This window comes from Camellia sinensis, chromosome 7 (genome assembly GCF_055761805.1).
Source record: "Camellia sinensis isolate YWXY chromosome 7, ASM5576180v1, whole genome shotgun sequence".
In the NCBI taxonomy this organism is placed as follows: domain Eukaryota; kingdom Viridiplantae; phylum Streptophyta; class Magnoliopsida; order Ericales; family Theaceae; genus Camellia; species Camellia sinensis.
This window is the reverse complement of record NC_138967.1, coordinates 142,948,297-142,964,763: the sequence shown is the minus strand read 5'-3', so window position 1 is coordinate 142,964,763 and position 16,467 is coordinate 142,948,297. Positions and strand designations below refer to the sequence as shown.

The 16,467-nt window shown below is 34.2% G+C and overlaps 1 protein-coding gene across 1 annotated transcript in view; it reads right to left on the bottom strand.

Annotated features, from left to right (window-relative positions):
- Nucleotides 1-16,467, bottom strand: part of LOC114319699 (uncharacterized) — a 37,206-nt gene that overhangs the window by 19,042 nt on the left and 1,697 nt on the right. The window lies entirely within an intron of this gene.

Here is a 16,467-nt window from a genome sequence, read left to right as displayed (position 1 = left end):
GCAAGAATAATAAATAATTTACGAATTGTACCTACAAAGTGTCGTGCAGTATCAACATATATACATCAAAATAAAGCTACTTTTCAAATGGGCAAGCGGTTGCACTTTTGGATAGGCAAATGATGTACACATACTCCCGGTGCTCAAATTTTGGTAATCCTTTTTTAATACTATTTTTGAGTCTTGAATTTCTAAAAATAAAGAAAAATAATTAGTTATACTTCCTCAATTTTTATGGATAACCAAACCCACAAAAAAATAAATAAAATCCATTTTCTTTTTATTTTTCTAAGGCAACCAAAAGATTAAAAAAAATTTAATTGTATTGAATTGACGTCACAAAAGATTTTAGAGTTCATTGTTTCAATCAATCAAAAAAAGGGTTATTTTTTGATAAATCTTTTTTTTAAAAATGTTTTATTCCATCGAACACATTTTTTTTTGAGTATTCTATTAAGTCTTGCTTAATGTAATATGACCAAATCATCATTTCTAATTTTTTGCACATGTTTCTATTTTGAAACTAATACATAACAATAGTTTCTCATTTTATGGAGAAAATCTCTCGCTCATTCTAAAAAGAAAATCTTTCCCTTATTCCATGGAGAAAATCTCTCCCTTATTCTAAGGAGAAAATCATTCCTGCATTCTATAGAGAAAATCTCAAATTATGAACTTTGAACATTTTTATAATTTGAAAATTTTAAAAATAATGGAACAAAAAATCTGAATAAAAATCAAAATACAATGTGAATGTTCACAGTAAACAACAAACATACAACTAACTTTTGAAAAAACAAAATACATATTAAAGTACAATGTAAATGTTCACAATTTACAATTAATATACAACTAGTTTAAAAAAAAAAAAAAACTTATACCAATGTAACATTTACATTGCAACGTGAAAATATAAAATAAAATTGAAAAAAGTGAAAATCGACTATTTCGATTGCAATGGTAATAAAAATGATTGTTCAACCAACAAACATAGTACAAAAAATAACAAAATACAACTAATTTTCGAAAAAATTTCAACATGAAAAAACTCATATTAAAATACAATGTGAATGTTCACAATTTAAAATTAACATACAACTAACCTTAGAAAAACTAAATTCATACTAATGTGAACATTCACGCTACAACATGAAACAAAATTGAAAGAAAAAAAAAATTACTATTTCAATTGTTTAATGGTAACAAAAATGATTGCTCAAACAACAAGTATAGTAACAAATAATCAATAATATGTAGACATTCACATCTTGCAAAATATATAATTATGTCCATATCTACATTTCAACACTTATTTCTCAGACTTTCAAAAAATGTGAACATTCGCACTGGTTGACAACAAAATAGAAACAATGGCAGCAATATAATTAGAAATCTAAAAAAAAAAACTCAATCACTCTAAAAACAAAAAATATCACTCACATCTTCATCTTCATCATCATCATCATCTTTATCATTATTATATTTATGCAATTTCACTATTCCACCAATCTAAACCCACATTTGAAGAATATGTTTGTAACAAAATTGACTAGACATAAACAGAGTTTCGACTTACAACAATGGAGAAACATAGAGTTTCGAACACAAAATAACAATGGATGAATACAGAATTTCGAATACAAAGTGACAATAAAGGAATACAAAGCTTCACCGCAACAATGGAGGAACATAATAATATTTCACCACCATGTGTAAACTAGAGTTTCTAAACTCTAGCAAATAGATAGTTTCGAAACCCTAGCACAATGAAACAATGCCACAAATGTGAATGAAACTGATCAAAAAGAACAACATGAATAATGGTAACTACCAAAATAGAGGTAATAACAAAAACAAAATGTGTATACCATTTTTCTATGTAAGTCATATCAACAATAGACATAAAGGTATAATAGTCCAACAAACAATGTAAATCAGGAAAAAATGACCTCATGGAATAAAAGTATAAATACATGGGACTAATTTGGTTACAATTTTCCTTGATGAACTTATTGGGTTAGAACACCTCTAAATGAAATTTATTAATAAAAAAACCCATCAAAAATTGTAATAAGAAATCGAGGGAAGGGGTTTGTTAAAAAAAAAAAAAAAAGCTTTTGTTTCATCCATTTTTTCTTTACTTTCTTTTCATTCATTAATCTTTTCACAAATTTAAGATCCAAATATACTCCTAGTATTTTCCAAATCAATAATTTTGCGATAATCATATTTATCTACCATATTTTGTTTATCATCTGTTAGATCTTTGTAGTTGGCAATCTCGTTGGACAAAATTTCATTCAGTTGTATTTTTATTCGCTCTATTGTATCTGTGAGTTATGAGAGTTTAAATGCGAATCCAACTCGAGTTGTGCTTGTGTAAAGAAGTTTGTATTGACATTTCGTATCTTGATTTGAGAGTTTAGATGCCAAGAAAGAAGTCAGAGTTGATTAACCGCTCAAGCAGTCTTTTGTGCACTTGAGCGGTGAGGTAGTTCATCTAGTATCTTTGCCCGTATTCTGAACTTCTAGGAAACACATTTTGCCGCTCAAGTGGTAGATGTTGCGCTCAAGTGGTTAGCCTATAAGTGAGCACTGCCTTTAGTCACACCGCTCAAGCGGTAAAGTGAGCGCTCAAGTGATCTTCGCAGCTCTATTTAGTATAAAGTGAACTATTCACTATTTTAGGATTCAACCTGCCCAGATTTTCAAAGATGAGTAAAAAATAAAGTGTTCTATATTGGAGGGTGTTTATATATGAATGATCAATTGATCAACGAACTACATATTGACAAACATCAAGGGTTGTTTTTGTTCCTTCATTCACAAAAAGAGAGAGGTGTTCATCGGTGGATTCTAGGAAACTTGGGCCTGAAGTTTTGGTGGGTTCCGGAGTGGCTCATCGTCATGGATTCAACATCGGTGTTGTGGATTCAACGTTGGGCAAAGCAATTCTGAGGTGAAGACGGTGGTGGAAGAGGCACATCGGGTTCGATTCAATTCGGGCATGGCTTCGCTAGGTAATTAAGGATAAATTTTAGTATGCCAATAAGGTGTACCACGTGACACTACCTTCCACCAATCACAAATGTATATGCCCTCTAATGTTCACCAAACACCCAACATAAATGTAGTAGATCATACTGTTAAAGTCAATCATAATAATAGAAGATACAACATGACATATACCATATCTGCATACAAAAATTACTCATAATTGAGAGTTCTCATATGTAATTTCTTTTTATCTTCGTAGTAGATTATTTTGTGGCTTTGGCCTGTGATTTTTTTTTTATCACAATTGGAGGAGTCCAATTGTTATTTTTTTTCATGTTAAATCATTATGCCGATTTGTTGTTGATTGTTTGATCGAAATTATTATTCATTATTTAAAATTGAATCATAATCACAAATAAATATCTCAGGGATTTTTATATTAATGTCTTGAAACTCGTAGAGTCTTTTAGACAAAAAAAGAATTTTGCTTAATATACAGTATAGATTAAGAGAATTAGGATTTAGTTAACCATAGGATGGAAAAAGAGTTGATCACCATAAATGAAAATGTTAGGGAGGGAAAAAGACTAAACTGACATGGAATAAGAATAGTAAAATATATATATATACATATATAGGAATTTGTTTAAATTATTTGAGTATATATATAACACTTGATAGAGCATAATGGAGAGAAAAAAAAATCATATAGCTGATCTCAATTGATTGGCACACAAGACATAGTTTCGTTTAGTTTGATTTACTCATAATTATAGTGCTATTCTGTTTGTATGTTTAAATTAGTCATACTTTAATGAGATGATGGGATTGCATTATTTATTTTATTTTCCTCTGTTAATGTATATATTAGATTTAGATTTATCTTTATCTCCTTGTATCTCTAGCTCTCTCTATCTCTATCTCTATCTCCTTCTATACTTATCTAAGTTTGTGTTCAGCCTATAAATACATGCTCTCCTATTGTATTCAATCAATTCAATATACATAGATATATAGTTTTCTTTTTTTCTTTTTTGAATCATTCTAACATGGTATCAGAGCATAAGGTTCTACACTTATAGCCTTTTTTTTGTGCTTAGTCTCGTACACAGTGGCACTACAGCATTCATTCCATCACCCAGATACTTTATTATCTTTGTTCTAGCATTGCTTCATCGTTATTTTCAGACAATTCCAGTGGCCGTAAACACAAACCTGTGACAACCATCGTCTTCCTCTATTCCAAACGATTCTAAAACCACCAACCACGCCCCAAAAGAAGGCTACACGCGCTCTCACACGTCACTTCTTTATAGGCGTGTCATTCACGACGCCATAAGCATCTGAACGTGCTACCACACGTCGATTGCCACACGATCACAAGCTACGCGTCTCTCACGCGCGCATCCCTTCGCTACAGTTGTTGCTGACGTTAGCCCTAAAGGCATCAGCGCCATCACTACAGTACGCTGCACGCGTCTGCTGCTATTGTGCGCCATTTGCTGCTATTTTGCACTGCGCACTTCCTGCTAACGTGAGTCACACACCTGCTGACGTCATCCAACCCCTGCTAACGTCATCTCTGCACACTAGACCCTTTTTTCAGCTATTTTCGACCTTCCGGATTCACTGGTGCACTCTGTTTTGTCCAATTCTACTCCGCCATCACTGGTTCTCCCTTGTGATTCATTATTTAATCATCTCATGGCTCGTTTAGACAGTTATCCTCAACACAGTCGCTATTCTAGACCCTCCACAATATACAACCGAGATCATTCTTCAGCACATTTTGCATCTACTACAGTTGTCTCTGGTTTCTCATACGTTGTTGCCTCGTCACCACCCTATATTCTTCAGGACATTAAAGCTATTGTCAAAAAGGTTATGTCTACCTTTGGTACACCCTCTACTGTTCTCTCAGTTACTCCGGGTACCTCTTCTTGGTATTTTGATTCCGCTTGTTGCAACCATATGACCTCTGACCCTACATTGTTTTCTTCCACTACATGTCCGTCTAATTTACCTAGCATTCATACTGCTAATGGGTCTCAAATGCATGTTAGTTGTGTCAGTCATATTTCTACCTCTAATGTCTCTCTCCCTCACACTTATCTGATCGCTAATCTTACCCTTAATCTTATCTCTATTGGTCAACTCTGTGATCTTGGCCTCACTATTCGATTTTCTCCAACTGGTTGTGTTGTGTAGGATTCGAAGACGAGACAAACCCTTGGGATAGGTCATCGACATGGACGTCTATACGAGCTCATCCACCTTCGCATTCCCTCATTTGGTCCTTCCAATGTTGAGATTGCTACTACTGCTACTATTAGTTCTCCTCTTGCTTTATGGATTCTCGGTTAGGTCATGTGTTTTTTGGTCGTTTACGCTCTCTCGTTTCAAGTGGTCAGTTAGGTGATGTTCCAAATGATAAAGTAGACTGTCTATCTTGTCAACTTGTAAAATAGCCTGCCTTGCCATTTACTACTAGTACCTCAATGTCTCATGCACCTTTTGATCTCATACACTCTGATGTTTGGGGGCCTTCACCTAATACCACTATGGGGGAATCTAAATACTTTGTTATATTTGTTGATGATTTCACTCGTTTTACTTGGTTATTTCTTATGGAATCTCACTCTGAGTTACACCAAATATACTATGATTTTTCTCACATGGTCAAAACTCAGTTTTCCTCCACCATCAAAATTTTTCATGCTGATAATGCTCAGGAATACAAAGAAACTCATTTTTTGAAATTTCTTTGTCAAAATGGTACGTCTTCTCATTATTCTAGTCCTAGTACCTCCCAACAAAATGGTCGTATTGAGCGCAAACATCGCCATATCCTCGACACTGTTCATGTTCTTTTAATCTCTTCTTTTTGTCCTGAACGTTTTTGGGGAGAAGCTGCTCTCGCAGCAGTCTATACTATCAACCGTGTTCCTTCCCCGACCATCAATAATCAAACCCCATATGAGTGTTTGTGTGGCAAACCTCCTGCCTATACTAGTCTTCGTGTATTTGGATGTGCTTGTTTTGTTCTTCTTCAACCACATGAACATACCAAATCAGAACCTTGCTCCCGTTTGTGTTGCTTCTTCAGGTATGGGATTGAACATAAAAGTTATCGTTGTTGGGATCCTCTTTCTCGTTGTCTTCGAGTCTCTGTCATGTAGTATTTTGGGAACACAAAATGTTCTCCTCTATATCTAAGTTTCATTTGTCCACTCCTCTCACTACACCATTCTTTATAGATCTCTCTCTTCTATTTGATGAGCTTGATACAGACACTATTTCTAACATGATGACTCCAACCCATCCTGAGGATTCTGCTCCGTCTGCTGGTCTTGCTGCTTCACTCCTTGATCCTGAGCCGGCTTCTATACCTGCTCCTGCTCCTATTTCTATTCCTGCTCCACCTCTCAGTGAGCCTCATACATCCCTTGATTCTACTACATTATCTTCTACACCAGAGGTACCTTTTCGTCATTCTACTCGGGTAACACAACCTTTTGTACTTCTTCGTGATTTTATTATTGATTCCACTATTTTTTCTTCTCATGAACCTACTTCCTATCGAGAGGCTTTGTCTAACCCTCTTGGCAGCAAGCTATGAGTGATGAACTGCAAGCTTTAGATAAAGCTCATACTTGGGATGTAGTTGACCTTCCACCTGGCAAGAGTGTTGTTAGCTGCAAATGGGTTTACAAGATCAAAACCCACTCTGATGGTTCCATTGAGCATTACAAAGCTCGTCTTGTTACTCGGGAGTTTACTCAAGAATATGGGATTGACTACGAGGAAACATTTGCTCATGTTGCTTGTCTTACCTCAATTCGTAGCCTATTTGCCACTGCTGCTACTCGTCATTGGAGTCTTTGTCAGATGGATGCCAAGAATGCCTTTTTCAATGGCGATCTCACTGAAGAAGTTTATCTACAGCCTCCTCTTGGTTCCTTAGTTCTGTCCACCAAGGTCTATAAACTTTGCCATGCTTTGTATGTTTTGAAACAAGCTCCCTGTGCCTAGTTTGCCAAGATCAGTTCTACCATTAGTGACTTTGAATTCTCTTCCAGTGCCTATGATTCTGCTCTGTTTATACGCAAGACAGAGCGTGGTGTTATTATTATTCTTCTTCTCTATGTTGATAATATGATCATCACCGGGGATGACACAGTGGATATCTCTAGTCTCAAACAGTTCCTCAGTCACCAATTTGAGATGAAAGATTTAGGTTTGCTTAGTTACTTCCTCGGCTTGGAAATTTCTCATGATTTTTTTGGTTACTTTCTCACTCAGGCCAAGTATACCTCTGATCTCTTGGTCCATACTGCTCTTACCGATTGCAAGACTGCTCCTATCCTAGTTAATCCTCAGACTCGTCTCACACCTCTTGATGGTCACTTGTTGTCTAATGCTACCTTATATTGTCAACTAGTTGGCAATCTTGTTTATCTCATAGTTACTCGTCCAGATATTGCCTATGCAGTTCACATTGTCAGTCAGTTCATGGCTGTTCCTCGCTCTCTGCACTATGATGCTCTGGTTTTCATTTTGTGCTATCTCAAGGGAACTATGTTTCATGGTCTTCACTACTCAGCACACTCATCTCTACAGCTACACACATTTTCTGATGCAGATTGGGTAGGGGATCCTACTGATCGCCGTTCTACTACAGGATTCTATTTCTTCTTGGGTGACTCTGTTATTGCCTGGCGTAGCAAGTAGCAAACTCTTGTTGCTCATTCTAGTATTGGGGTTAAGTGTCATGCTCTTGCTGACACTACTCAGGAACTTTTATGACTTCGCTGGCTCCTTGCTGATATGAGTGTTTCTTCTCCTAGTGCTACCTCTCTCTATTGTGACAATCAGAGTGCTGTTCAAATTGCTCACAATGACGTCTTCCATGATCGCACCAAACATATTGAGATTGATTGTCATTTCATTTGACAACATGTTACACGTGGCACTGTTCATTTTCTTCCTATTTCTTTTGTTGATCAACCTGCTAATATTTTCACCAAGGCTCATCTCCGTAGTCATTTCAGTGATCTAGTTTCCAAACTAAAGTTAGTTGATGCTTACGCGCCTTGAGTTTGAGGAGGGCTGTTAATGTATATATTAGATTTAGATTTTTCTCTATCTCCTTGTGTCTCTATCTCTCTGTATCTCTGTCTCCTTCTATACTTATATAAGTTTGTGTTCAACCTATAAATACAAGCTTTCCTATTGTATTCAATCAATTCAATAGACACAGATATACAGTTTTCTTTTTCTTTCAACCATTCTAACATCCTCTATCATATTTTGGATTATTTTTTGCTATCTTATGTTGGTTTGGAGATGGTATGAGAGATGGGACTTGTAGTATGAATGGTTGACCTATGCTATGGATGAAGAAGAGGTTTCATTTGAACTTGGGGTTAGATAATTATATACGTTGCCCAAATGAGTTGTTAATAAAGCATACAAGTTTGTAAGGCATATGATGTATCTTTGAAATCATATGATGTGTTGCTCTAAACAACCTAACTTAATTCTTATAATTTGAAGAAATTAGAAAAGTTTTTGAAGACATTTGTACTATGTTTGAATCATGGATTGAGGCAAGGATTTGAAAAGGGAAAATAAAAAGGTGAGGACCATATAAATGAAATATAAAGTAAATATTTTCTCTACTTCTTTCAATGTGATAAAGATTAGTGTCCATTCCCTTCCTAAAGTCAGCAACTAAAGTTTGAAAGAGTTGAAGTACTCAATACATGACATATAGTTTCTAATCTACAACAGGTATGCTATTGTGTGTAGCAAGGTGTTGAACAAGAGTGTTGTTGCTGATGTTGATGCTGATGCTGAGCTATTTTTGGCCTTGGGTGTGTAATTGAAGTTTTGGGAATTAATTTTCCATGGTGGTGTTCTGTTTTTTATTTGTTTTATTGGCTGTTTTTGATTGGACTCTCACCAATCTTGGGTTAAGTGTTAGCATATGATTGAGCTATCTCTGCGATGCCAACGTAGTTGAGATTGTTGAGTTTAGCTATGATGGTCGATGTACTTCCTTGCTTTATTGATGTAAAATTTTCAATTGTATATTGTTTTCTTCATGAATAAAGTTTTATTTTGCTGATTAAAAAATAAATAAATAAATAAATAAAAAGTGTTGTGTAGTATCAACATATATATACATTAAAATAAAGCTGCTTTTCAAATGGGCACGCAGACATGTAGGTTGCACTTTTGGATAGGCAAATGATGTACATATACTCCTTGTGCTCAAATTTTGGTAATCCTTTTTTAATACTATTTTTGAATTTTGAATTTGTTAAAATAAAAAATAATAATTACTTCTACTTCTTCAATTTTTATGGATAACCAAAGCCACAAAAAAATAAAAAAAATAAAATTGAAAATAAAATCCATTTTCTTTTTATTTTTCTTAGGCAACCAAAAGATTAAAAGAAATTTAATTGTATTGAATTGACGCCACATAAAATTTTGGGTTTTATTATTTCAATCAATCAAAAATTGTAATAAGAAATCGGGGGAACGGATTTGTTAAAAAAAAATTTAGCTTTTGTTTCATCCATTTTTTCCTTCCTTTCTTTTTCATCCATTAATCTTTTCACAAATTTAAGATCCAAACATACTCTTAGTATTTTCCAAATCAATAATTCTATGATAATTATATGTATCTACCATATTTTGTTTATCATCTTTAGTGTTGTTATTGTGCTAGTAATATATATGAGTAGTAGAGCTCATGACACCAACAAAATCTGGTAGATGTCATCCTCATGGCATTAAGGTATATACATAAAAAAAAAAAAAAAAAAAAAAAAAAAAAAAAAAAATTGAGTTAATTTTGATAAATTATTAATTAAAGATAATTTTTTATATAAGCGTTGTGAAAGAAATATTTATTGGAACAACACTTAGATCCTTGCAATGAAGAAGAGATTGGGGGTTCAATAGGCAAACGTTTTGAATTATTAACTAATTCTCAGTATATACACTACAGGAAAATGAGGATTTAACAACGTTTAATTAACGACGTTTTATTAAACGTCACTTTTTTTTGATAATTAACGGCGTTTTTTAAACGTCGCCTTTGTTGTTAGGTAAAACGGTACCGTTTTGTAAATAGAAGATGTTTAAAAAGCGCCTCCAAACCCTGTCTCTCTTCACACCCTCTTCCCTGTCTCTCTTCACACCCTCTTCTATCTCTTTAAACTTATATTTTGAAAACCCTATTTTGAGCACCGCCGTCTCCTTCTCACTCACTCAAATCTCTTGCTCACTCCTTGCTCTCTCTCTCTCTCATTCAAATCTCTCTCGATTCTTCTTCGGTTCAGTGATTCTTCTTCGATTCTTCTTCAGTTCGGTGATTCATCTCGGGATTGCGATTTCGAAGTTTGATTTTGAGCATAGATCCGTGATTCATCTCCATGGATTTGGAACTCTTCGTCTTCTTCAATCAGAGGTTAGTTGCTCTCTCTTTCTCTCACTCAAATCTCTCTCGATTCTTCTTTAGTTCAGTGATTCTTCTTCGATTCTTCTTCAGTTCGGTGATTCATCTCGGATTGCGATTTCGAAGTTTGATCTTGAGCATAGCTCTGTGATTTATCACCGTGGATTTGGAACTCTTCGTCTTCTTCGATCAGAGGTTAGTTGCTCCCTCTTTCTCTCACTCAAATCTCTCTCGATTCTTCTTCAGTTCAGTGATCTTCTTTGATTCTTCTTTAGTTCAGTGATTCTTCTTCAGTTCAGTGATTCTTCTTCGTTTAATTAACAACATTTAGAAAGGTAAAGCGAAATGAAGAAAAACAATTAATTTATGTTCTATTCATGTTATCATTGCCTTTTTTTTAAAAAAAAATAATAATAATTTATAATCCAAACACGATCTCAAAGAGTATCCCTAGCCTTTATAGTAATATTAGATATGCAATTGAATTCTAAACCGAATTGCACCTTCAATGGCTGCCCTACTCACCTTCTTGGTTATTATAGCCACTGCATTCTTCTTTCTCCGCACCTTTGCCATTCCTACAGCCATACAGCTAGAGGGTATATGTCCCCCCCCTCTCTCTCTCACTATATATATATATATGTTGTTTTATTAATTTTTTAGCAATTTTTAATTTCATATTTTAGTAGGGGAGAAGGTATAAGAAATTAGTTTCCAATTTTTCTTCTTCTTCATCTTTTTTTTTTTTTGACACTGAAACAGAGATTTAAGATCAAAAGAGAATATTGCTCCTCATGTCCTCCCAACCAACAATGTTTTAACTCTTTGTGGCATCTCAGTTATATCCACAAGGCTAGCGATGGCTGCATCTCAGTTATATCCATCCTGTATGTACTTGGCAATCTTGATCCTATTATTACCAAGGTAGAGTATATATTGCATTTCATCATATGTTTATAAATCACAACTAGGGATGGCAGCGGGGAGTGGTTTGTAGTGCCGCACCCCCGCCTCAAATCATATTGGGGGCAGGGCAAATCAGGGAGGTGGCAAAGGAGGAGGAACAATGGGCAGGTTAATTTTACAACTTTAAAAATGACAATACTAATAAAAATGAAAGATGATATAGCATATTATGGATAATGATTTATAAGTGATAGGGTTTATATAGATATATAGACATATATATAAGAGATAAGAAATAAAAATGAATGTTCACGGTAATATTTGATATTTTAGTCTTATTTTAGAATTAAATAAGACAAGTTTGATTTTAGTGCTTCACCAATATCAATAGTTATATTTTGTGGGGACCAATAACAATATATTTCCTAATTTAGTTGCTTTTTTTATTCTTAGATGATTGATTGAAGTAATTAATTGAAACATTAAACTGCAGACCCTAGAATTCAGCAATTCAAACAACGTCGTGGTCAGCGGGCTAACATCGCTAAATAGTCAGATGTTCCACATTGTGATCAATAGCTGCAACAACGTCAAGTTACAAGGAGTCACTACAAGAAAAGTAAGATCATTTGGGTTTGTCTGCTGTGTAGAATTAGTGCACTCAATTAGGATGAATTGATAGAGACTAACTAGTTACTTCATGGATGCCTATTGTACTTTTAGTTGTGCCTGACTTCAGCATAATTTCTCCCCTTGTGATAGTAGCATCATTTAATTGAGCATTTAAAACTTGCAATTTCAAGTCCATTGATGAATAACTTTTGTTATGGTGAAGGAAAAAATGTAGGTGAAACATTAATTTATTGGTTTAACCTTCCCATGGTGTGTATATTATGGTGTCTGTGGTACTATTTCATTACTGATTGTGAACGCAGGGAATGAAATAGTGTTGCAACAAATAATGGAAGGTGAGTGGTTTGTTGTTAGATTATGGATTGGTTGTGCTACAGCACTATTCTCTGTATCTAATTTTTCTTCTTTACTCCAGAGATCAAGAGACTTCCTTGTGTACATGGGTCTCAACGCAGAGAATGAAATAGTGCACACACCCTTGCATTTTTGGCTGGTGTTATGTTTTGGTCATAGGTGCATATATCAACCTTCTTTTTGATCTGAAGATAATGAATGTCTGGTTTACTTGTTGTGATGTGCCATATTCTATTTTAAAAGTGAATTTCTTCAAATTATGTCTTTAGAATCATGTTAACTGTATTTAAGCAGCCAAGGAGCTTCAGTTAGACCTTAGATGTGTATAAGCTTGCTATGATGCATAAGGATTTTCCTTTTTTAATTAGACAATAACATGTAGATGGAGATTGTATGTGGGTTGTGGCCAATTAAAAGGCTGGGTATACCCACCGCTGGATTTGCTTAACAAGATGGTACTTGTTTCAAATATTAATGCATTAATGCATAACATTTCTTTCTTTTTTCTTCTTCCTTCTGTCTCTCTCTCTCTCTCTCTCTCTCTCTCTCTCTCTCTCTCTCTCTCTCTTTATTTTTATTTTATTTTTTTAAATTGTCATAATGAAATATGTCGTCAAAGATTCTGTGGAGGTTCTTAGGTGGCAGTGTGTGAGATAACAGGTTCCTTGCCAAAATATTCACTGGTTGGGTATGAAGTAATTAGATCATGGGTTAGTAAGGATGAGGATTGAGGGAATATTTGTTGGGTTGGGTTGGGTTGACACTTGAATATAAATTGGTTGATTTGGGTTGAGGATGCACATATGTGTCAATGTCCTGCCCACAAACTGTTCTAACCTGTTTTTCTAGTGAATAATATGCATTTAAACATGGACTTAAATTTTTCATGGTTGGTATGGTTCAATAATGGTATGGGATGACTCTTCCCTTTGTACATTTGAGGAGACTGTTCAATCTTAGGAGTTAGCTCTCTACCAGGTATTCCAAAGTTCTAATCTCTTAGTTATCCTTTCCCTTCTTTATTTTAGATTCAACTAGTACAAAAGTTAAGACAGGACCAATGTTCTGCAGACAATATTTATCCGGAACTGAATTATTCTTAGAAGAGTAGAAATACTTTGAGATTCACTTAAAACTGCTTTATTTATTTTCTTGTTTTTGATAAATAAATCTGCTTTATTTTTGACCTGCTGACAATGATGATCCAACAATGTCTTGGATAGTTAAAGTATGCTAAGATTCATATTGGCAAGAGTTTCAAATGAGAGATTCATATTTTCTTGTCATCTTATGTACTTTTTCTTTGGGGTTTAATATCTCTTTTTAGGCCACTCATCATTTTTGGCCCACTACAGAGAAATGTCATAACAAATGCATCAGTTCTGCTCTTAGAAAGTTCAATGTGATGGAGGATAAAAACACCTACATGGTATAGGTTTTTCATTTTTGTACTTCATTTAGGGAGTAAATTATATATCTGGAATTCTTTTAAAGTACTTGCAGTCTTTGAGTGTTCTTTTCTTTGTTATTGAACACTGCATTGTGTTTTCATGTTGATAGTTGCCCTACTTCTACCACATTGATTTCATAATCTATTTTTCTAGTTCGGTGTATAATTGCTCTCTAGTTCTCCATTGAAGTGACTTTCAAATTGGATGCATCTTTGAAACTAGAATGTTTGAAGATTCTGCTGTTATTTTCTCCTAACAATTCAAATTTGTTAGATTATTTGTATGTTAACTCTTTCAATGTTCTACTGTCGACTGAGATGATTGTGTACGTATGTATGAACACTCTCTCTATGGGTGGAAAGGGTCTTGGGAATGACACTATGGAAGTGGTATCTCCTTTAACCTGCTACTTCTTTATCCTTCAAGTACTTTAGCTCTTATTTTTGATGGGGTGGGAAAAAGCTTATTATTTTTTTCTTAGGTTGGATGTGGCTTTTATTCTATTAGAACTCTTGATGGAAAAACAATCGAAGTTGGCTCTTTTCTTGACCTTTTCTCACAGAAAGATTTCATCTTCATGTCAGTTCTCTGTCAGGCTTTCACATACTCTGGCAATTGCCAATAACATGGTATGGCACTATTAATTGTAACATGACTTCTCTTTTTGTGTTTTTTTTTTATTTTTTTATTTTTTTATTTTTAGGGGCTTTGGCTTGTGGCATTTTTTATGTTAGTTTGGGCCAGAATATAGCAAACTATCTTGTTTAATGGTTATACATGAAACTTAAATCTTGATACAACAATATCAATTGGAATGCTAGATATCAAGGGATCGTGGATTCAGGGCACTTTCTGAGGCAAGCTACTATTCACTAAGCAAACGTGAGCTTTATGTTGGACACAGTTAAGCATGTATATTAGTTCTTTATAACTATAATAAATTTCACTTCAAAAGTGACAACTTATCCAATTTTTTATTTTATTTTATTTACAACCATATTATTTTTTAAGATTGCACAGTATGAGACAAGATTTACCAGTTTTTGAAACAGTATTGTGTTTTTTCATTTTTTTGGGTGGAAATTCTGTATGATGGTCAGTTTAGCATCTCTGACTTTTGTTTCTCTTGTAGGTGGTTGGAACAATATGGAACAATACCGTTGTCTTATTGTCTTATTACTCATCTATTTGTAGGGATGCTATTGTGAGTTGGGTGAAAAAGAAGACGGGACCTGGTATATACAACCTATCGACAGTAGAGGAAGCATAACGTATATTGACTGCTGAACCTAAAGTAGTTTTGGACTTCCTCGACTCTCTAGTGGTATTTCTTGAATCTCAACTGGGACTTTATTTGTACCTATTGTTTAGTTGATATCCAAAGTCTAGTATTATAAAATTTCCTACTAGTTACCTATTTGAAATGCACATGAGTTATTTATCACTTTTTTGTCACTCCTACATGCCCTAAAACACCTTGACCATGTGCTGCCAGAGGTTGCTTAAAGAATTTTTTTCAACATACACATATCTCTGTCTGCTGGGAAATCTACAAAGCTCTTAGCATAATTGCTAGATAAACATGCTTGCTCAGAAATCAGTACACACCTGGGTTCAGGTTAGCAAGTGTTCTGCTACTCTAGTTAGTTAGTGTGAGTGTATTTTTGGATCAATTAATGCTTTATGTTGTCCATAATTCTAATTTGTGCTTAACTACTTAATCAAGCATATATAACTTTAGAGGGTGTCATTTTCAACTCTTGCATAAGAAGAGGTTAGTCTGTGAGTATTTGAAATTTATTTGATTTCTGTAGGTTACCATTAAATGTATTAGCATTTTAGCTAATCATGAAAGAAAATTGACTCTCATGATTTTCTTATATGGTGGGATATGTACTTGATAATTGTTGTGGTGAGAGTTCACACTTGATCTGGTCTGCAAGCAGCATGGTCTGCAATTTCTCAATAGTGTTTTTTATTTTTATTTTTAAAAATATGAGTCCCACTACTTTCTTGCTAAATGAACATGGAAAAAGTTGTGGGAAGATTGATTTTCCTGGACTTTTTTTTTTTTTCCTTTTCCTAACAACTGAATGGACGCTTGGGGAGTGTAAGTTTACAGAGAAAATAATAATATTATTACATTAACCCTGACAGCTCACCCACAGAGTTAGATTACACAATTTATAACTAGCAAAACCAAAATGGCTAAAAATGACAAAAATATTCTCAGTTAAAAATAAATAGCTAACTAAACCAAAAAATATAAATCACTCAAGTTCATCTCAAAATTGGTAAGTGCAGTTTGATCTAAATCATGAATGACCCTTTTGTGATTGCTTGGTGAAAATAGGTCCATATTGACTATTTTTGTTAAGATGGTTGGCTATATGGAAAATTACTTTGTAGATTCTGATTAGTGGGAGTTGGATCAAATGGCCTCTAAATTTGTTTATGCTATGAGAGCATTATTTATTTAATTTTACATGATTCTCATCTGTGTCTGTATTGTCTTTGGGTATGCCATTTTCTTTATATGTATTTAGTGCTTCTTGGTATGTGATAAAATTTTATTGTTAGTGCTTCTTCAAGTTTTAAGTACTATTTATAAGTATTGGGTACAAATTTTTCAATTTGTGTTTATTTTGGTGAATC